Source organism: Rhinatrema bivittatum, chromosome 1 (genome assembly GCF_901001135.1).
Source record: "Rhinatrema bivittatum chromosome 1, aRhiBiv1.1, whole genome shotgun sequence".
NCBI classification, from domain to species: Eukaryota; Metazoa; Chordata; class Amphibia; order Gymnophiona; family Rhinatrematidae; genus Rhinatrema; species Rhinatrema bivittatum.
In genome coordinates this window covers 470,105,344-470,129,070 of record NC_042615.1, presented here as the reverse complement: position 1 = coordinate 470,129,070, position 23,727 = coordinate 470,105,344, and the positions used below count along the sequence as shown (strand labels likewise).

The following is a 23,727-nucleotide window of genomic DNA, read 5'->3' as shown; positions in this document are numbered from 1 at the left end:
GTTTAACTGGATAAAGTTCCCTGGTTAACGCTGTTGCTTGCCGCCGAATATCTATCTACCTGCTTTGCCGCTGAATGATGGCTCGAGGCATAAGCCGGCCCTCTGTGGCAGGACAAGCTTTGCAGACCCTGTTTTGTTGGGTCGTGAGTTCTGGTGACAAACTCCCATTTCACCTGTAGCCTGACGAGGTAGATGTGCTTGAAACAGGTCGTGCAAGCAGAAGGGAGAAGCGGGCAAGAAGGAAAATAAAAAATACACCCCTTACACTACATCACCTCTTTCTGCCATGTTAGTAACAAACCCGGGCACCCTGAGGCCAGATTCTCAGCCTTCCTGGGACATGATTTGTTAGGTTTGTCATTGGAGCTGGACCTGAGTGGAATAGAGAACAAGCAGATCTTATTTCCTAAATTGCCACAGGATATGCATAAAGATTACAGGTGGGATTTTAAGAGAACATGCAGGCTGGCAGAGCAGCAGCCCTCAAACACCCCACCCCAAAAAGATGTTTTTCAAGCCTTCATGAATGTCTGTGGTCACCTGGGAGGTTGATACTAGGGGAACGTGTACTTGAATGTGAAGCCAAGCTGCAAATTTACGTAATTCTAGGCTGTGAAGATGCTCTTTAATAGCTGGGGGAGAGTTTATAACAAAGAGCGCTCAAGGAGCTGGCTTGTGTACCCTGGTGAGCTACGTTCCCTCTCGTAGAAGTGTTCCTGCTTTTTAATTTTTGTACAGATGTACAGCAAATATGAACTGTCAGTGAGATCAGTAGTAGTAAATATTGACCTCCCCCCAGATAAGTGTAAGGTTCGTGAACCTTTGTTAGTGTGGGGAGGTTGGCTCAACCTATAGGGAAGATCCTGTAGGTCCTCCCCGACTGCTGGCGGGACTAGGCTGGTTGGAGACCGATCTGGAGCTTCACCTATACCAGCATCTTCCCCCTTGGGTTTGGCCCTCGGGTTCCAGGGGCCGGCAGGACTGAAGCGTGAGTCTCATGGAAGTTGATAATGGCGTAGGTCCCGGTCATATCTAGGGTCAGAGGCAGGCGGCTGGCGCTGGGAAGGACAAAGACAACAGGGCTGGAAGGACAAGGCAGGCTGGGCTTGAAGAGATGAGGCAAGCTGGATCGGGAATGCAGAATACAGCAACTCACTCTGCAGAGGCATCAGCTTGGTGTTCGGCTGGGATTTAAATTCCGAGCTGTGTGACGTCATCTCTCGATGCCGGCTGAAGAGGTTCCTGCCGTGGGGCCTTTAAAGTTAGATGTGGGCTGCATGCGCGCGCCTGAGCCGAATCATCATGGCGGTAGTGTCCTTGCTACAAAGAAGGGAGGCCCGTCGGAGGGGTTCAGGTGAGTGTGCCAGCTTGCGCCACGATCCTACAAATGTAACAATAAGGGAATAATGACTGAGGATTATAATACCCAAAGTTTATGGCTGAGGCAATATTGCCCCCTAGATGTCACTGTTCTCTCCTGGGGTGGGGCAATAGTTTTCTATCATGGAGTCAGTGTATTCATCTGAAAACTTCACAAAAAACTGTTTGCAAATGAATTCAATTAATCTGCAAGAAGTTTGGACGGTTTGCAGAATTATTTCGCCCGATTGCAATGTTAATTTCTGGTGAATCATCATAGAATGTCAAATGAATTTGCCTATTTGTAGACATCAACAGAAGGCAGATCTGCGACTAATTGACTCCACATTGGATTTCAGTAAATCTGTTCAGATTATCCCTGGCTGGAAACGTGGAGTGGAGCAGCAGTGTAGTGGATAGAGTAGGGTGCTGAGAACCAGGGAAGCCAGGGTTAATGTCTTGCCAATGCTCCCTGTGACCTTGGGCAAGTCACTTTGCTCTCTGGGGAAAGTGAAGTACCTATTGTACTTGAATGTAACTTGTGTTTTGAGCACCCAATGAAAAGGTGTGAGCTTAAAAAACAAATAGATGTATTGGGAAAAATCCAAAATTTCCAAGACTCTGATAACCTCCACAATTTTCCTCTGTCAGCTTTTCTGTCAAATATTTTGTGTATCTCTATGTAAATGGCTTGTAGCTAGGCTCATACCAAAATTCTGTGTCACATGACAAAGCAGGGATGGATTCCCAGCTGAAGTCCCTACTCGGGTAAATTGGCCTTGTGGAAGGCGTATTCACAATTCCTGGTGATTCATCAGTTGCTGCTCTTATGGAGACAGTGACTGAAGGAAGTCTCTGGACAGGGTCTCCCTTCCCCAGAGGTCACCATTATGTCTGCTATATAAGGGAGCTCAAAGGCAAGTGACTGGAGGGACAAAGGAGCATGAAGCTTCCGCTCGTTGGTAACAGTCATTGGTGGGAGTCCCAGCAGCAGACCGTTGACCAAATAGTGCAAGCCATGGACCCTTTAGAACTGAGGTTGAAGTTCTAAATTGGGACCAGAGGAGAAGGGGCAAAAATAAGTAATCACAGGTCATATCACAGATGTTAACCCATTACTGTAAATTAAAAAAACATATTGGAATAAGCATGTATGAAGCGGGGTACAGAGGAGTTCCAGTAGAAAGACTACGAACTTGCATAAGGAGAAGGTGTATGGTGCTCCCGTTTTGAGATAAGACACCTCAGTAGGCCTGGATGTTGTGTTTTTCTTGCATTTTATTTCCAAAAACAGGTTTTGCAGATTGCGTCTTCATTTTAGAGAACTGCACATTTGGAAAACATGAAGTCTTTCTTTGTGCGATGCTGCGGTCACATGCTCCCCCCTGCCAGCTTGACTTTAGAGGCCATCCCTTAATACCCCAGTGTCCCCAGCGCACAGATATCTCAGATGGGGCCAGAAGGCATTCAGGGAAATCTTAAATCGATGGCACCATTAGTGCTAGCAAACCATGATTTTTGGCAGTGCAATATAGGATCACAAAGCTTGGAAAAATTGCAGGAAGTCTCCCCCCCCATGTCTGGCCTGAAAGTTTGAGGATTGTATAATCTTAACTTCTCCACAGGATCAAATACATTCAAAAGAAGAATGAGCTCCTTGACACAGTGTCGTCTGGGATCGTTTTCTGCTGGGGACTATTGTCAAAACCACAAAACTTACCGATTGAAGCAAACTGTAACTTTGACCTTTTTTTGTTTTTGCACACTTCCATTCCTCGGATACCCTTGCCCGCCCTTAGATCTGAGAGTGCAAACCCCCGCTGCCTGGACGTCCCAAATCGACTGCACGTTCTCTTGCTGTCTAAGGAACGGGGCCTCATCTTCTGACCCCACATCAACTTGCAGGCTTTTCCATCAGTTGCGTAGGTGCCCTGGCGCACCCCGCACTCCTTTCGGGACTCGCTGTTTTCGGTTCCTGAAGCCCATGAAGGAAGGGCATGCGTTTTTAGCGGGAAAATTCAGGTAGGAAAGAAAGCCCCCTGAATGCCATTGTTTGAGCAGGGGGAGCCGCAGTGAGTTAGCTGCCCATTGCGAGCAGACATTTGCAGCCCCCTCTGGTTTCTGTTTTTGCCCCCAGGGCAGTGATGGCTCAGGGGAGGTAAGGTGTGCCTTGCTGTATCCACCCACACTTGGAAGCTGTTTTGGTCAGTTTGCTTTCCTGGAACATACTACCCTTCTATTTCTTGCTTGGGTTTTATTTTGTATTCTTTTTTCCAGGGTGAGGATGCAAAGATTTTAATTGCTGGTGATCTTTGTGCGCTAACAATTTAAAATTGGAAAAAGCCTGTGAACATGGCTATTTCCTCTGGCCAAAAGACTAAGGGACAGGCCAGAAATCTCAAACGTGAAACCATTCATTTTCTGTCTCTGTGAGCCAACCCCTGACGTGGATGCGCTGGCCCTGTGCCATCTTCAGTCACAAAAGTCTGCTCGGAGATATCAGAAAAGCTGGATTGTTGGTTACAGCTGCTGCTGCACTGCCGTTATTCTCTGAGGGTAATTTTGTAACTGACCACATTGTGTAAATTCTGGAGGCACATTTAACCTGCAGACTTTCCATTAGTTTTCAGATGGAAAGCTTATTACTTTCCCCCTGAAAATTATCCCACCAAAAGCATCCACATAGAATTACACCTACTAATGTGTGTATTCATCGATCTTCCAGGAAAAATTACACACATACCTTTGACATTGCAAAAGTCCCTATGTGTGTACTCTTATCTGCATATCGGGCAGGCAATTTTAGAAAGCCCATTTCCACAGGTAAAGCACTATTTTACCAAATACACTGTGCTCATTACCCTACGTAGCCACTCTGTATTGTACACCTAATGATTCAACTTAATCCAAGAGCCAGGAATTTCCACCCGAAATGACATCAAACATGATAAAGGAAACTCCAAAGAACCAATACAATTCACTGAGTAATCTGTCTAACTTTTTGATTTTGATTGCTTTTTTACAACAACATCAAGTTCACACTATCAAAGTTATATATAAGCTCACACTCGGGCCGATAACAGTAAAAAACACGGGAAAGTGGGCAAACGCCCACTCTCCTGTGCGCGCGATTCAGCAAACACATTTTTTAAAATTTGGCCCGGCAGTAAAAAGAGGCGCTAGGGACACTAGCGCGTCCCTAGCACCTCTTTTCGGACAGGAGCGGCGGCTGTCAGCAGGTTTGACAGCCGTCGCTCAATTTTGCCGGCGTCAGTTCTTGAGCCCGCTGACAGCCACGGGTTCGGAAACCAGACGCCGGCAAAATTGAGCATCCGGTTTTCAAGCCGCGGGCCTATTTCAATTTTTTTTTTTTTTTTACTTTTTTTAACTTTCAGGACCTCAGACTTAATATCGCCATGATATTAAGTCTGAGGCTGCACAGAAAAGCAGTTTTTTCTGTGCACTTTGGGTAGGCACTAATTTCTGAAAGTAAAATGTGCGGCTTGGCTGCACATTTTACTTACTGAATCGTGCGGGAATAACTAATACGGCCATCAACATGCATTTGCATGTTGCGGGCGCTATTAGTTTCGGGGGGGTTGGACGCGCGTTTTCGACGCGCTATTACCCCTTACTGAATAAGGGGTAAAGCTAGCATGTCAAACTCGCGTCCAAACGCGGGTTAACAGTGCGCTCCGCCAGAGCGCATTGTACTGTATCGGCCTGTTAATGTTTTCCAAATGCGCAGTTCTCTAAAATGAAGACTCAATCTGAAAAACCTGATTTTGGAAATAAAATGCAAGAAAAACACAACATCCAGGCCTACTGAGGTATGTTATCCCAAAAAGGGAGCACCATACACCTTCTCCTTATGCAAGTTCGTAGTCTTTCTACTGGAACTCCTCTGTACCCCGCTTCATACATGCATATTCCAATATGTTTTTTCAATTTACAGTAATGGGTTAACATCTGTGATATGACCTGTGATTACTTATTTTTGCCCCTTCTCCTCTGGTCCCAATTTAGAACTTCAACCTCAGTTCTAAAGGGTCCATGGCTTGCACTATTTGGTCAACGGTCTGCTGCTGGGACTCCCACCAATGACTGTTACCAACGAGCGGAAGCTTCATGCTCCTTTGTCCCTCCAGTCACTTGCCTTTGAGCTCCCTTATATAGCAGACATAATGGTGACCTCTGGGGAAGGGAGACCTCCGGGGAAGGGAGACCCTGTCCAGAGTCACTGTCTCTATAAGAGCAGCAGCTGATGAATCACCAGGAACTGTGAATACGCCTTCCACAAGGCCAATTTACCTGAGTAGGGACCTCAGGTGCTAATTTCTGAAAGTAAAATGTGCGGCTTGGCTGTGTCGGCATCCGACTTTGTTTAACCACGACTTTCAAGTCTACAATCACCCTAAGGACTTTATGTGATGACCCAGCAATGGAAAGTCTCTGAGACCCAAAGTCTGAGATTTATCGGGGAAGTGTAGTATAGACGACAGAGTGTAGAAACACAGCAAGTAGCATTCCGGCCCACCGGCACAGGGTCCATGGAGAGTTGAAGCCCTGGAGGCTGTTACATTGAATCAGCTCTCTCCAAGGTTGGAATGGCCCCTCAGAGTTTTTCTGTAGGAGAAGTGAAGGACCGGAGTCTCTCCTGGGCTGGGTTGGTTCATGATGTCTGGGTTGGTGGAATCACAGCACCTCCTCCTGGCTGTTGGAAGAATGGACGGTGCCACCTTCTGGTTGCTGGAAGTGGACAGCGCCTCCTTCTGGCTACTGGGAGCAGTGGACAGCACCGCCTCTTGGCCGCTTGTTGCCTGGACTCACAGCACCTGCTTCTAGATGCCGGGGTGAAGGAGTGTGTCCGTTATAGGTAAAGGAGGCACAGACCCCCCTTCTGAAGCAAGGCTGCAATTGCAGGTTCTTCCTGGAGCAGGAAGGTAAGACTGGGTTTCCCCTGGAGTGAATCAGGTTCAGTCTTTCTTTGAAGTAGGTTAGCAGGAAGAGTTTCCCCAGACTGTCTAATAGTAGAGCAGTGTCTGTCAGCCATCCGGGTTCTATTCCCCCGAGCACTGGATGGCTGACATGGACTGCTTCCTCCGAAGTGGATCAACAGGAATGGAGTCAGTCTGAGAAGCTGGTGCTATTTATGCCCTGCCTAGGTGAAGAAGAAGGCGAGAGGCTGCCATAAGGCATTAGGCGGCTCTGAGAAGCTGGCTCTGTTTGAAGGGATGCATGAATACGGGAGGGAGACTGACAGGCTACTCACTTAGGACCTAGGGGTAAAGTTGTTAATTATCTATGGACTGAAGGCGTGGTTAGCAGATCTTCAGAGACAGCACTAATTAAGTCCTTCTGCTCTTAAGATTTCAGGAGAAAACGGCAGTGTTGTCAGAGCAGGGTTATTTGGCACCTTTAGCAGTCTTAGCTTATCCTGAATAGATTCTGAAACAAGTTTTATCCCTTCAGACCCAAAATTACAATTAGCCTGGCTAGTTTTTACCTTGATTGTTTTTCTCAGAAGATCTGTACCAGCTAGGTGGTTGTTGGAAGGCAGGACTTGATCTGGAAACGTCAGAGGGACGCAGCACCAGAGCAAATTCAGAAGCTGTAACTGACTGTCTCGGAGGTAAGGGATCAGTAAGGAAACCAGATTCAAACGCATTTTTTTTTTCCTTTTCCAGGAATGGATTTTGACTTCTGCAGGTTGTTTTCAGTTGTGTCAGAATCTGTTCTTGGACAAGCAGAGCTGAAGCTAGAGCAGGCTGTGCTTTTGCAGGTAAGCAACCAGGATTCATTTGGCAAGTTAAGTCTGCAGCAGGGGTCTTACATGTGCTTAAGGGTTTTACTGACAGTTGTAAAATTTTATCCCTGAGGGTTCTTATCAATCTCTTCCACAGGACAATTGTACAAGACCTTATCTGGAGTGTCTTTTAAATTGCTTTGGCAAGCTGTGTTTTTTTTCTATGCTGCAATGTGAGCCGGTTTAGTGGCAGTGCAGATGGGTCGGGTTCTGTCTAAGGGCGGAGAGGAAGGGATACATGGACATTTCCACCAGCTTGGGTTAGAGTCAAATTTCAAGCAGCGTGGAAAGAATGGAGCACTTCTTTTGCTGCATGCCCAAAATGCAGGGGTCTGGCATGAAATGGCACCATCAGACAATGGTATTCTTAATTGAGGATCTGGCTGGAGCGCAGCACAGCTAATACAGACGAGTGGAGGCAAGGTTGGAAAACCAACATTTTTTGCATTCCCATAAATTAAAGTTGGGGAAATGACAAACTATGCAGACAAGGTAGTATGCTGGGTTTAAAATCTGGCTGGAAGTGCAAAAAAAATATTGTGCGAAGTCTAGTGTATTTTGACACAGGGTGATAGTCTTAGGTGTTGCGTTCTGGTGGGCTGTACTGAAATCATTTTTTCTGAGACCTTTAGTAGGCCCATGGAAGGGATAATGAGAGCATGCAGGAAAGGCATTATCTTGAAAGTCTTGTGGTACAACGGTAGATACACAATTATTCATAACTGCCCTAGGCAAATTATAATCAGACTCACCGACTAGGCTATGGATCTTCTGATCACTGTACAATACAATGGTTGGCTTTCACATTCTGTGAGGCTTGGCTGGACTGGATTCAAGGTACATCATCTGGGCAGTGGCACAAGATGACAGGACAGGACTGGGGCTGGTCTTCTGCCTAGGCAGCTCCCTCCCCTGCAGGTTGACCCCTTGGGATCTGGGGGCCAGTTGGGCTTTGCTACAGTGGCTGTATGTCCTGGTGAGTGCTGGCAAAGACAGGTACCTGTAGTGGTGCAGGTAAGGGCTGGAGCTGAGGCTTGAAGCTAGGAGGCTGCACCACAGGCTGGGTAGGATAACCGGAGAAGAGACTGCTTTGGTGGCTAGGAGCACAGCTCACTGGAAGCCTCTTCAGGTGGGAGGCATCATAGTCATCTGAGTCAGTGTTGGATGAGGCAGCATAGCAGGTAAAATCCTAACGTGTGCACCTGAGTCATTGAATTACAACCCCTGTTTTCAATTCATCTCCTCCATAATTACAAACAGTGTTACGTTCTGCATTTCTTTTTACTTACTTTTTATCTGCAACCATAAACATTTCCACCATTACTGGATAGGGTCGTTATGGCCCCCTACAGCCGCAGTGTTGATTATATTCACAACCCATCAGGTCAATACTTCACTGCTTCAACCAATGAAAATTGTCACATTAGCTACGACACTATTATCCTTAATAAATGCTCAATCCAGTACTAAAAAAGCTTCTGTTTTCCAATGTCTTGCTTCTTCAAAACAATCCAGACTGTGTTTGTGTTACTGATGCTGACATTCCCACCTTAAATCAGTGCTATTTTACTGCATATGATCTTGACCAGATCATTACCTCAGCCACTCATAAAGCTGGTCACTTACTGGACTTAATCTTCTTATATCAGTCCTTTTTCTCATATGACTCTAGAAGCATAGTTATTAGTCCAGTACCCTGGTCAGATCACTATTTAATAACCATCTCAGTGTAGTTCTCTGCCCTTATGATCTCATCACCTGAAGAACATAAAGTCCTTAGAAAACCACACTTTGAACTACAATCATTGATAAGCTAACTCTGACCATATCATCCTTTGCAGCAGATATTACCGACAATATGGTAAATTCATGGAAGCAAAGCATCTGTACAACGCTTTATCAAGTAGCTCTGATTTGACTTAAAAATATATGGCATGCAATAAATGCCCCATGGTATACACAATCACTCGCTAATTTAAAAGATCCTTGTGGCAAGCTGAAGCCAAATGGAGAAAGTCCACATCTGTTGAAGATCTCAATCTCTACCGATCCATCTTAAGTTCTTACAGATGCTCCATCAATACCACGAAACGATACTATTATACCAAACAAATTGAAACATCTATATATAAACCAAAGGAATTATTCCACATGGTACAACATCTTACTGCCAACCCAGCAACTAGAAATAAGTTTCCAGTTGCACAGTCAAACAAAAAACTTTGTGAAATCTTTGCTAATTACTTTCAGAGTAAAATCACCTCATTAGTCTCTGTTTCCTACAATTGTCACCCATTCTACAACACAAGAAGTAATGTTGTGGACAGAACTTGATTATGTTGCTCAAATTGAAGTAATCCAAGTAATTGCTTCCCTGAATATGTCAAACTCTCTTCTCAACCCATGTTCTATAAGCCTTCTCAAGGCAATTTCTAAAGAATTCACACCACAGTTAAATGCCATCTTAAATTAATCCCTTTCCTCAGGCTCACTTCCCTCTGTCCTAAAAGCAGCCTCTGTTTGTCCAATTCTCAAGAAATCCAGTGCTGTGTCAGCTTCCTTCCAGAGTTTTCAACCTATCTCTTCTTTTTCTATCTAAGGTAATATAATCAATTGTCCTTAACCAATTGCAATTTTTAGATGAACATTCAGTACTTGACAAATATCAATTTGGTTTCTGAACACATCATACTAAAGAAACTCTGCAGCTAACCTGCACTGATGTGATTCATCATGGTTTTAACTCAGATACCTCATTTCTCTGATTCTACTAAATATCAGTTCAGCTTTAGAAACCTTAAATCACAGATAACAGCTGGGGTGTCGCAGATCAGGTATAGTCCACTAGGGTATATCAGAGTCAGTAAATATATCTTTATTCACAAGGCTGCATTGTTTCAGCTTTGAAGTAATAGTTTACAGTGAACTGAGGATTCCAGAAGATAGCACAGGGAAACGAGGACATAGCCCTTATATGAGCTATGTTTCATGGAAACACTGTATTAAAGGGAAATGTATCTGATAAAATTAAAATTAGAGAATTTCAGAAGTTATTTGTAAGGTGGATACTAAAGGTAAAGAAGGCAAAAATTAGCTTAAATAATATACTTACAGGTAACTTTTAATAAGAATAGTTGCACATCTCAGAAAGTAAATAGCACTGTCATGACAGCTAAAGCAATCTGTCTAAAGAGAGAGTATAACACAGTTAGCTCAAGTTAACGGACAAAAATCATTAGAGAATATATATATATAATAGTCTTCTTAAAATTTTCCAAGCATAATTTGGCAAAAATAATAATTTGTCACGCAAATGCTTACAGCGAAAGAGCAGGCAGCATTCAGATTAGACACAGGAATGGAATTAAAGGCAGAAAAAGGTGCCAAAACATCACGGCATATATTTGCACCAATCAGGAAATGGGGAGGCAAACGGTGACAGAGCTGCGGTCACTTAATGGAAGGAATATGTAAAATTACAGACAAGATAACCATTCAGTCTCCAAGTTCAACCCTGCTGGGGAAACCATCTGAAGCTGGAATATCCAGCATTACTCACGATAGAGCAGAAGGGAGAAAAAATTTCCACGGAGTGGATGGGGGGCACAAATTTCCAAGACAAAGAACTGCAAGTCTGTGATAGAATACGGAAACCGAGGCCAATGAGAAACTAAAGGTGCTGTAGTCTGGGAGTGTCTTATCTTGCTACAGTTTTTAAAAAAATGCGGGATTTGATTCTGCAAATGGCCTTTCCGATGTACAGCAAAGGACATGGGCAAAATATACCATAAACAACTCTAGAGATAGAGCATGTAGAATTATGATTAAGGGAATATAAGCATCCGTTAGACAGATTAGTGAAAGAAGAAATGGATAAAGAAAAAGAACATGCCCGACAAGATCCACAGGATGTATGACAGGTAAATAATAAGAAGGTTCATGAGGCTGGGCTCTTGGTAAGTTAGAGGACACAAGGGTGTCTCTTAGATTTTGACCACGTTTGAAGGCAAAGCGTGGGGGGAGACTGGAAAATGGAAAGAGGAGAAAGTAGATTCCAGTGGCGATGATTTGGCAAATTGCTCCAGTGTGTGGTAAATAAGGGAGAACGCAGGCCAAGACATCAAAATCATCTGTGTTCCAAGGGAAAAAAAGGAGGTTATGGTTTATAAAGAAGGCATGCTTAAAAGCTCTTTTCACAACACAAGAGGGGTGGGACAAGATATTTTTAGACCATGCGATTATGGGAAGTAAAATCTTCTCACAAGAAACAAAGCTGTCTGAGGCAAAGGAACTGGCCAGTGGAGATGTTATGTCTTAAGGAACGAGGGTGAAAACTAGTGAAATGAAGCAGGCTATTCCTATTAGGGATTTCTGGAAATAGAAGTCACCAAGGTATTATTAATAATAGAGATTGAGATATCAAGAAATGAGATGGAAGTCAGGTGATATTTGAAAGTAAAATGTAAGTGGGAATCACAGGCGTTAAGCCAGTCTTAAAAAAGAAAACATTGAATGATGGAGCCAGACCAGATTAGAAAAATGTCAACTATAGAACGATGCCAGGTCAAAATGCATTCCAGAAAAAGGAATGGTATAGGAAATGGGATTCAAAAGAGGCCACATATACATAGCCAGTGTGAGAAGCTATGATGGCTCCCATAGCTGTGAAATGGATTTGTTGAAAAAATTGATTTGGAAAGAAAAGAAATTCTTAGTGAGGGCTATATGGGTGAGATCAACCAAGAAGGAGGTGGAACTCTAGGATTAGGAGGATGGGAGTCAAGAGTAGATGGACTAAATCAATAATCACATTTTGGGGAATGATTTTTTAATTGTTTTAATTGTAATTTTATTCTTTCGCTATTTAATATTTTGTAACTTATTTATTATATCATGTCTTCTTTGCTTGATTTTGTAAACTGTTATGAAAGTCCGCCCCCCCCCCCCCCCCCCAAATGACGGTATATAAAACTAATAAATAAATAATAAATAAAATAAATATGGGTATAGAGTGACTCGATATCAAGTGTAATCAAATAAACAGGATCCGCAGGAAGGGAAATGGAGGAGAATAAAGAGATCATATGACTGGAGTCATGAACATAGGAAGATGTCTGTTGTATGAAAGGTTGGAGGAATTTATCAATGAAGATAGTAAGGGGTTCTAGCAAAGAGCCAATGCTGGTCATGTTAAGTCAACCAGGGGGGTGCATCATAGACTTATGGATTTTAGATAGGATGTAGAATACTGGAGTAGTAGGGTTATTCTCAACTAAAAAGGATGCCTTGGGGAGTAATAAAGTAGGAGGTGACAGATTCATGGACCAATGACTTTATCTCAAGCAAAAGTGAAGAAGAGGGATTCTGGGAGAATGGAAGATAGAAGTGGGAGTCAGACAGTTGATGAGTAGCTTCGTGATTATAAAATGATTTATCTAGGATCATAATACTGCCACCCTTGTTGGCTATCTTAATCATGATTGAAGCATCTTGTTGCAGGGTGCAAAGGGCATGCACGTCTTCACATGAAAGGTTTCGATAAGGGTAGACTTGTTGTGATTCCAATGTGGTTAGATCATGAAAGATTAATTTCTCAAAGGCAGAAATAAGGGGATCGAGGGGGGGGGCAGGCCAAAGGGTCACCAATGGGATGGACAGGTAACAAGGGAAGGGTCTGAGGTAGAGGGACGAGAGTAAAAGAAATGTTTAAATTTCAGTAAACGTATAAAGTGATTATAGATGTATGCACATGTCAAATGGATCATTAGTAGGAGTGGGTACAAATGAGAGTCCAAAATTCAGAAAATGTATTTCAGCACAAGACAAGGGTCTAGTAGACAAATTAACCACCAATGAGGTGCTTGGGTTTGTTGAAATCTCATGGTCTGCAGTGGACAAGACGTGGTGTTGGAGAGAGATGAGCAGCCTTGAGGCTGGTTCAGTCGAAGAGACAGAGCTGATAGATGAGGTTCTAAAAAAGAAGACACATAAGTGCCAGAAGATCCCATAATTGAGAACAGGAGCATCGTCTCCAGAGTTGTTGGAGGAAGAATTGAAGGTAACTTTCTTCTGGCTGATACATGTTGGCATCATCCATGAGTAAATCAAAACTTTTGTGTAGTCCTGGGAGTCTTGCTGAAATTTCTTATATTTCTTCTTGTTGTAGAATGGAGAGAGAAGTTTTAGTTGTCTCCACAATGAGGATCATTAACTCAAAGGTGCATTTATTAAGAATTTGGTTCCAGAACTGGATAAAGTTATGGTTGTCAATGCGAAGTTTCGGTTCTTTTTGGATCCTGAGATTATGGGGAATGCGCCACATTCTGCAATAATCTATTAGACTTGCTGTGTGGAGGTCAGTGTTACACACGCCGTCTGCGGCAGCCCCGTGACGCGACCCTCTCACCTTCTCAGACGGATTCCAGGGCCTGGCTCCTCTTCTCTGGCGGCGGTGGGCCGCCAGCTACGATCTCGGGTTCCTTCCAGTGCCTCCGGTCCTGCCTCGCTACCCAGTGTTGCCAGCCAAGACGTCCCCGCTAGTCGGGCCTCTCCGCATGGCCCGCGGAGAGACGCCACCATTGGCACCATACCCCTTCCTAGGCATGCACGCGCCATCTCTAGTTCTTTTAAAGAGCCCACGGCAGGAACCTAGCTGCGGACCTGGATGCTGATGTCAGACTCTTCACCGTATAAAAGCTCAGGCCTCACTCCATAGCGTTGCCTTTGCAACAGGTCTCCTCGTATTCAGAGTACTCGTTGCTGATCCCAGAACTGTGTCTTCGTGGTGTTCCTGTTTCCTGTGGTTCCCGGTTCCTGTTCTCCTTGTTCCTGTTCGTCTATGCGTTGGACTGACTTTTGGATTTGACCACCGCTACACCTGACTGCTCTTCAGCTTCTCTCCAGCCCCGGACCTCCGCTACGCCTGACCGTTCTTCAGCTTCTCTCCAGCCCCAGACCTCCGCTACGCCTGACCGCTCTTCAGCTTCTCTCCAGCCCCGGACCTTTGCTACACCTGCCTTCTCCGTTTCCTGACCCTTGCTTTGAACGACTACGCTACAGACTCTCCTGTGCCAGAGTCTACACCGCTTGCCACAACTTCTACTTGCCGCCGGTTCTGATCCTTGCCTGTCAGTGACGCCTCTCCTAGCCTATTCTCTGGACTTGGACTTACAAGGCTTAGGCCTTCATTTGCTTGAGCGCCTCCAGCTACCTATTGTTCCTTTGGCGCCCGAGTTCCAGTTACGAGTCCTGTCCAGGATAGGACTACGCCATTTACCGGCAGATGTCTCTGGGCTGAACCACCTTCCATCCCTAGCTAACTCTGAGGCCCACCTAAGTCCTGCCGGCCCCAGCACCCAAAGGCTCAACCCGAGAGGAACGAGGGCTGGTATAGATGAAGCTCCAGCGGCCTCTAGCTTCAGCCCACTCCACCTGCTGATGGTAGGGACCCATAGGTCCCTGCCTACGGGTTGCGTCAACCCCACCTTAGCCCAAGGGTCCACCTCCGATGCAACAGTCAGCATGGATCTCTCATTGTTTAAGGTGAGTCAAGTCAGACCAAGAAGTGGAATAAAAAATCAGATCAAAGGAGGCAAACAAAGGGGTTGCAGTGAGAAGATTATTGAAATCCTGTTCTGTATAACTGAAAATGTCTGCAGAGTCAGATTCCATTAATGCTCAAAGGACAGTAGCAGCAAAAGTAGTAGGAGGAAATTGCACACCAAAAACAAAATGCAGATAACAGTTGGGATGTCGCAGGTCAGTTATAGTCAACCAGGGTATATCGCAATCAATATATCTTTATTCAGTAGGCTGCATTGTTTCAGCTTTAAAGTAATAGTGTACAGCTAACTAAGGTTACCAGAAGATAGCACAAGGAAAAGGGGTTCTGGCCACGATATGAGTTGTGTATCGTGGAAACGCTGTTTCAAGGGTGCAGTTTATCTGATAAAATATAAACGACCCCCTTGAGATAGTGTTTCCATGAAACACTGCCCTCCAGGCCTCTTCAACTATAACTCTTCTCCGATTTTTTAAGCAATACTTAATCTTCATTAGACCTATCTAAAACTATAGTTTTTGGAGATTTTAAACTCCATGTCAATTTTCTTGACACCTTTTTAGCATGTGACTGGGACCAAACTATCTCATCGCCAACACACATAAAAGGACATACTCTTGATTTATGTTTCATAAACAGAAGTAACTTTTTTGATGCTCAGGTGGATACCTCCACTAAAGCAGTTCCATGTAATGATCCTTTTCTTATATCTATTACAATTTTATTGACTCATAAACAAACATCCACCATCTGTAATAATTCATTAATTAGAAAACGAGGGTTTATCGATCCTGAATATCTTGCCACCAAGCTTACTCCCTTATTAGAAAGTAGTGCAGGGGATACTTCAACTAAGTTACCTTCGCTATAGGATAATGCTCTTTTAGTCACTCTTGATAAACTATGATTAAAGAATCGTCTACATAATGCACCCTGGTTTACTAATGCTCTCCAGAAACAAAAATGTGAACTTAGGAAACTAGAGTGCAGATGGAGTCACTTTCCAAATTCTTCTAACATACCCCTAGATTCATGAAAATGCTATAATAACACCCACAGAAAGAAAAAGGTAGCTGTTACTATGGAGAGAGAGAACCTATTTGTAAGGCCGTCATAGTAGTCAACTATTTATATCACTATAGGAGGGCCAGATAATAGCTTGAGGTGAGGTGTTGGTGGTGGTTTAGGGGTCATTTTTACATGCAGAGTGAGATGTACGAAAAGCAAGTAAACCTTGGTGAAGATTTGACATCATTTGGAGTGAGGAAAGTCTCACAAAGATGAGGTTTATACAGTGTTCTCTCGCCCTAGCTTGATGGACACTATAACAGCATACTAACAAGCTAGAGTGAGAGAACATTTATTTATTTTATTTATTTAAAATATTTCTATACCGGCCTTCATGAATGGGATTCATATCAGGCCGGTTTACATGAAACAAGGGAAAAACCAAGTAACTATAAATAAGAAAGGTCGAAACAATCAAAGTTACAATAAAACAGGGGTATTAAAACTTGGGAGCTAGAGTAGCTAGGAATAAGTGAAGTTGGAGTAGGAGCGATAGAAATTAACTAGATAACATAGTTGAAATCTCAACTTTGTGAGACTTTCCTCACTCCAAATGACATCAAATCTTCACTGAGGTGTACTGTGCTGTTCATACGTCTCACTCTGCATGTAAAACTGGCCCCTAAACAACCACCAACACTTCATCTCGAGCTATTAGCTGGTCTTCCTATAGTGATATAAATAGTTGAATACTGTGAAGGCCTCCCTAGAGGCTCTCTCCCTCTCCCTCCAATATTGCCTCTCATTTTAATTAATCCTGCCCCTTCAAAAAATTTGCATTTGCGCCATGCAGTAATGCGATTATTGCAATCATTATGGCATTAACGCGTGCGTTAATATCGCATGCGTTAACACCGTAATGCATTTTGATGAATGACCCTATTAGCTTTGAATAAAGATAATCTTAAAATGTATCAAAAAGAATATATATATATTCAAAATTGGCAATGTCTTTCAATAAACACTTTGTTATATCATTCCATTAATTAGATTATAAAACCTACTTCGAACCTGTCTATGCTTCCTCCAACAATACCCCAGGTTTGAACATTGCTGAAAGGTTTGCAATGCATTTTATTGACAAAATCAATAAAGTTAGAAGCTCGATAACTGCTCTTGCTAAAAAAAAGAAATGATGAATACTGCCCCGATAATAGACCTTGGGATAAGTTTAATGAAGTCAGACATAATTAATTATATCTCGAAAATGAATTCTTCCTCATGCTCTGCTCTCTAAAGTGCTCTCTAAAGTGTTTCTCCTATGTTTCAACACTCACTAAACCCCCGGCGCCTACTATTCCTGACGACCAAGCTCTCAACAAAGCGAACGAACTTGCAATCTTCTTTGACAATAAAATCACCTCACTCCTAGCCCCTCTCAAGGGATCATCTACACACCTAAACCACTCAACCAACTTCAGCTCTCAATCATCGCAATCAACCGCTCAACAACCATCACAATCAACTATACAACAACCACCACTATCAACCGCTCCACAACCATCACACTCAACAGAACAACAATCATCGCAATCAAACGTCCAACAACCCATCACTTCCACAACAACACTCGAAGCTTTTGAACCCACATCCTCATTAGAAATAGAGAATATCCTCAAGAAGATAAAACCATCCTCTCATCCATTAGACCATATTCCTTCAAACATACTGAGTATGATCACCAACACCATAGCTAAACCTATAGCAGACATCATTAACTGCTCCCTCACCCAAGGCCTAGTCCCTAACCAACTTAAGTTGGCCATGCTCAAACCGCTCCTCAAAAAACCCAACCTCCCTACTTCAGACCCAGCTAACTTCAGACCCATAGCAAACCTTCCTATGATTGCCAAAATCATGGAGAAAGTTGTTAACAGACAACTCACTGAATATCTAGATGAAAATAACATCCTCACCTCAAACCAATTCGGATTTCGTAAGACCATGAACACCGAATCGCTATTAACCTCATTATCAGACACTATTATCTTTAATCTAGAAAAAGGCCAACCTTGCCTCCTCGCTCTCCTGGATCTCTCATCAGCGTTTGATACCGTAAACCACTCCTGCCTCCTGCAACGCCTAATGGACATCGGCATTGCAGGAGCAGCTTTCAACTGGTTCAAATCGTTTTTGGAGAACAGATCATACAAGGTCAAGATAAATAACAAAGAGTCTCACACCATCGAATCCAAGAGGGGGGTACCACAAGGATCATCACTCTCTCCGACCCTCTTCAATATTTATCTTCTCCCACTCTGTCAACTACTCACCAACCTCAAGCTTAGACATTTCCTATACGCGGATGACATACAAATCCTCATCCCTATAGAAGACTCACTACTCAAAGCCATGTCACACTGGAATAAATGTCTGTCAGCTATCAACAACCTACTCACCAGTCTCAACCTGGTTTTAAACACAAACAAAACCGAAATCCTCATTATAGCACCGGAAAACTATGCCTCACCCACACCACCTAATGCTAGCCAACGTCAGGATACCTCCGCGCACTCCACCTCACAACAAGTAAAAGACCTGGGAGTCATCATAGACAGCGGATTCAGCCTCAGCAAATTCATTAATAACACAACAAAAGAATGTTTTTTTAAACTTCAAACCTTAAAGAAACTAAAGCCACTCCTCCTATACAGAGATTTCCGCATGGTACTACAAGCTATCATACTCCCAAAACTGGACTACTGTAACGCTCTCCTCATAGGCTTACCAGCATGCACCACAAAACCACTTCAGATGGTCCTAAATGCTTCGGCAAGAATTCTCTCAAATGCCAAGAAAAGAGATCATATCACCCCTATCCTTCATCATCTCCACTGGCTTCCGATTAAATACAGGATCCAATTCAAGTCCCTGATGATGATACATAAGGCCTTATACAACATAGCTCCTCTCAACTTAACGTTTCAAATTCAGCTACATACATCCACGAAACCAACTAGAAGCGCGTATCAGAACAGACTAATCACCCAACCCGCGAAATCCTCTCTGAGGAAACGTGCACTATCTACAGCGGGCCCTTCGCTCTGGAACTCACTTCCTCCAGATCTTCGCCTGGAACCATGCCACGCTACATTTAAAAAGAAACTTAAGACTTGGTTATTCAAACAAGCATTCCCTTAAAGTTAGGAGCAGGAAGAATGACTTTACCATGTCTATTTGCACTTTCAAAGTCCCTAGCATATAACTTACCGAGGATATAAAACTTTCGAATTGTACGTCCATTTTACCATTTTTAGGATACTTTATATAATCATATATACATATATTCATGTTGACAAACTTATCACCAGGCTATCTATTTATTAACTCGCATGTTTATGAGCTGCTTAGTAAGATACTCTAATTTGTCACTTACGTTTTAACTCTCAATTTAAATCGCTATATGAAGCATTAGTTTTCTGTTTACATGTTTAAGTATTTCATGTTTAGTATTTCATGTTTAAGTATTTGTTACTTAGTTTTTAAACATGTTCAATGTAAACCGCTATATGAAGCGATAATTACCGTTCCTTGTAAACCGGGGTGATATGTATATTATACAGGAACCTCCGGTATATAAATCCTTTAAAAAAAAATAAAAATAAATAAATAAATCCCTGCTCCATGACATTGTTAAAATCAATAAAATTCGAGACAGCCGATTTTATTACCCAGCTGATTAATGCTTCACTCAAAGAAGAATTTAAACCAAACTATCTTAAGAGAGCAGTAGTTTGTCCTACCCTCAAACATCTAATGCTGATCCTACTGGTTTGTCTAATTATTGCCCAATATCCTCTTTGTCATATATAGCCAAAATTCTTGAAATATCAGCTCTTAAACAATTGAAATGTTTCATTTATTGTAATAACTGTTGTGCCGGAGGAGGACCCTTGGGCCGAGGTGGGGTTGATGCAACCCCTAGGTTGCATCAACCTACGGGTCCCCACTGTCGGTAGGCGGAGTGGGCTGAGGAACCAGAAGCCAGCTGGAGCTTCACCAATACCAGCTCTCTTTCCCTGCGGGTTGAGCCTTTGGGTGGCGGGTCCGGCTGGACTTAGGTGGGCTTCTGTATGTGGTCGATGAGATTGTGATTAGCCCAGAGTCAGCAGAAGGGAGATAGAACAGTCTTACACTGGGCATGGTAGTGTCCTGGAGACTCGGGCGCCAAAGGAATGTAGGCAGACAAGAGACGCCCGAGCAAGAGCAGGCCGAAGCCTGGATAGACCAAGTCCAGGAAGTAGGCTGAAGAGGTATCGAGGAACAGGCTTGAGTCAGGGCTAGTGGCAAGCAAGGCTGAGGTCTGATCATGGAGATAGTCAAGCGTAGTCAAACGATGCTGAGGTCTGGGTCTGGAGAGAGGCAACAATGTAGTTAGGCAATGCAGAGGTCTGGGTCTGGAGAGAGGCAACGACATAGACAGGCAATGCAGAAGTCCGGGTCTGGAAAGAGTCAACCGCGTGGTCAGGTGAAGTAGAGGTCCTGGCTTGGAGAGAGTCAATGGCGAGGTCAGGCAAAGCGAAGTCAAAGTCCGTGTATGCAATCCGAGGAGAGGTGAAGAACAGGAACGTAGGAGCAAAGTGTCAGGAACCAGGAACAGTGAGGAACAGGAACATGGGAGTGAGACGAATCTCTCAGGAGGCAACGAGTACTTGACCAGCAAGGAGACCTGTTGCAAAGGCAAAGCTAGGGAGTGGAGCCCAGGCTTAAGTACCGGTGCTCCGCTGACATCATCTGGGGCTGCAGCTTGGTTCCCGCCTCAGGCCCTACTTAAGCATTAGTGATGTGCGTGTCTAGGGAGGGGTGCGGTGCTGAGTAGCAACGTCTCTTCACAGGCCACGCAGAGAGGCCAGACCTGGAGCAATGGATGTGGTGGCTGGACCGGGAATGCCAGGTACTGTAGCTGAGCCAGAGGCACCAGGGGAGGCCCGAGGACGGAGCTGGCGGCCTACCGCCACCAGGGACGAGGAAGCAGGAGCTAGAGTTACTGCAGAGAGGTGAGAGGGCTGTGCCGCGGGTCTGCTGCGGATGGCACACCTAAAAATAACGTACTGGATCAGCATCAATTTGGTTTTCATAAATAACACAGTAAAGAATTATCCCTATTATCCAGTTTTGATATAATTAGACGAGGCTTTGAATACGGTACATCGTTTATCATGGTGCTGCTCGATATCTCTGCAGTTTTTGATTCAATCAATCATAACATATTATTATCTCAGTTGAGGGCCTTAGACTTATGTGGACACATTTTAACATGGTTTTCTTCATTTCTTTCAAATCAGTCCATACAAATTAAGGTAGATTCCCACGTCTTATCCTGGCAAATGGTAGTTTTTGGGGTACTGCGTTATCCGCTGTATTGTTTAATATCTGTATGACACCCTTATATAGAATATTAGCGGATTTGGGGCTGCATTATAAAATGTACGCAGACAACATACAATTTTTTTTCCCAACTAAGCCAACTTGGGCCCAAACTGAACAGGTTCTGGTTAATCACTTTACTGTTATCCAAAACTAGTTAAGTCAAAACAAGTTAGCATTAAATGTTAAAAAAAACTGAAATAATGCATCTATCAAGATTTCCTCGTTGTAATGTTCCAACTAAGCATTCTTTCAATGGCCAAGCTTTGCTAATTGCCGAATCTATATGAAACCTTGGCATCCTAATTAATCCATCATTAAGTATGAATACTAAGGTCAAATGTTTAATACAGACATCATATTGCAAATTAAATCTGTTATAGCACCTCAAATCATTGCTTGATGCCAAAGATTTCCATACTGTTTTAAAGGCAGCGATGTTTGCCAAATTATGTTATTCGTCCACTACAGATCATTCAAAATTCTGCTGCTCGTTTACTAACCAGTACACCGATACATGAGCACATTACCCCAATTTTACAACAACTTAATTGGCTGCCAATAGCGTTCCATATTCAATATAACGCGCTACAATTATCCACTACCTCATTAATAATATATATTCCCCATGGATAAATGCCATCATGAAAATACACACCCTGGCAAGATCCTTCCAGTCAGCAAATCAAAATCTACTAGATATTCCCTCCCCTAAAATAGCCCATTTAGATTAAACTAGGGAACATGCTTTTATCAGTAGCAGGTCTGACCTTTGGAACTCACTACCCATGGAACTTAGAAATTTGAAGGATCCAAGGTGTTTTAAAAAAGCATTGAAAATGTTTCTCTTTAGAAAAGAGTTTGAAGATTGATTTATGCTTTGGTTCTCCCTGTTTGTTTTATGCATTATCAGCTAAATTTTAAATCCCCTGCGCGCGGGGAAAACAGGGGTTATGCACACGACCAGGCCTTGCGCGCGCTGTACACATTTTAGAAGAGGCCCGGCCACACGTGTAACCCCTGTTATGCGCACAAGAGCCAAGCCTCTATCAAGGGGTGGGGAGGGGGTGGAGCTGGAGGCCGCTGGTACAGCGGCTATATGCCGCTGTGCCAAGGAATTGCGTGCCGGCAGCCTGCCAGCACGTGCAACTTACGCCAGCTCAGGAGCTGGCGTAAGTTCCAAAATAAAGAAAACTACACAAGGTAGGGCCTTAATTGGAGCGGACCGGGAAGGAGCTAGTGGAGGTCTGATCTCGTCGCCGCGCGTAAACTAGGGAAATTTACCCCCCATGCGCATGCCAGCCCAGATTTTATAACGTGCATGTGCTGGCACGTGCATGTTATAAAATCATGCGTCCATGTGCGCGGGCCAGGTAGCACACATACGTGGACACGTGTGTGTATTTTTAAAAAATATACCTGTGTATGTGTTAATATTTATGTATAAATTTGTTCGATTTTATTTTTAATCAATTATGAATTGATATTGTACCCCGCCCTGAACATAGGAAGGGCAGGTAAGAAATGTTTTAAATAATAAATAAATAAACATGGCTTATGTTGGGGCCTGAGCTCATTTCCCTGTGCTATCTTCTGGCAACCTTAGTTTGCTGTAAACTATTACTTTAAGGCTGAAACAATGCAGCCTTGTGAATAAATATATATTTACTGACTCTGATATACCCTGGTGGATTATATCTGAACTGCGACACCCCAGCTATTATCTGTATTATGTTTTTGGTGTGCGATTTGCTCATACTACTTTTTGACACCTTGAATCACAACATATTTCTTAACTATCTCTGATATTGGTATATCAGGTACCGTTAAGACATGGTCTACATCCTATCTCACAGATAGAACTCAACAGGTGAAAATAGCTAATGACACTTTCTAGTTTCCAATCACTACTTGTGTCTCACAAGTCTCGGCTCTATCTGCAGTTCTATTTGATATCTATCTGGCTCCTCTCGGTCGTCTTCTTTCCACCTTGAGTCTTTCCTATCATATATATATATATATATATATATATATATATATACTGATGATATTCATTTTTTTTCCCATCACATCATCCTGGTCAGTAACTCATCAATTTGTCTCCCTCTGTCTCTCCTCTAATAGAGCTTGGCTCAACCATAACAAACTCTCTAGATCTCAAGAAAACAGAGATTATGGTCCTAGGATGTTTCCCATCCTTCCCAATCCCACTCTCCCTAACAATTTGATTCACAAACCATACCCATATCATAAATTGTATGCATTCTCAGAGTTCAATTAGAATCCATGCTATCAATACAAGACCATGTAAAAAAATGTTGCTCACTCATTTTACAAACTATGTTTACTCCGCCATTTAAAACCTCTGCTAGATACACATGATGTTCGGACTGTACTCCAATCATTAATATTAATCTCAATCGATCATTGCTACACACTTTACAAAGGACTCCCACACACTATCATCAAACCACCACAGCAAGACTTCTTGAAAACACGATCATATTACTCTGCTCCTTCAGACACTACATTGGCTTCCAATAGATTCCCGGATAAAGTATAAACT

The 23,727-nt window shown here is 43.2% G+C and overlaps 1 protein-coding gene across 6 annotated transcripts in view; it reads left to right on the top strand.

The window, feature by feature from the left end:
* Positions 1-23,727, top strand: part of MOB3B (MOB kinase activator 3B) — a 268,138-nt gene that overhangs the window by 75,254 nt on the left and 169,157 nt on the right. The window contains exon 1 of one of the 6 annotated variants that reach the window (XM_029606642.1): positions 7,078-7,141. The exons of the other annotated variants lie outside the window; for them this stretch is intronic. The gene's annotated coding sequence lies outside the window, so the exon portion shown is untranslated. Of the gene's footprint in view, positions 1-7,077; positions 7,142-23,727 lie in introns of those variants that run through there. 6 annotated transcript variants of the gene reach the window in all.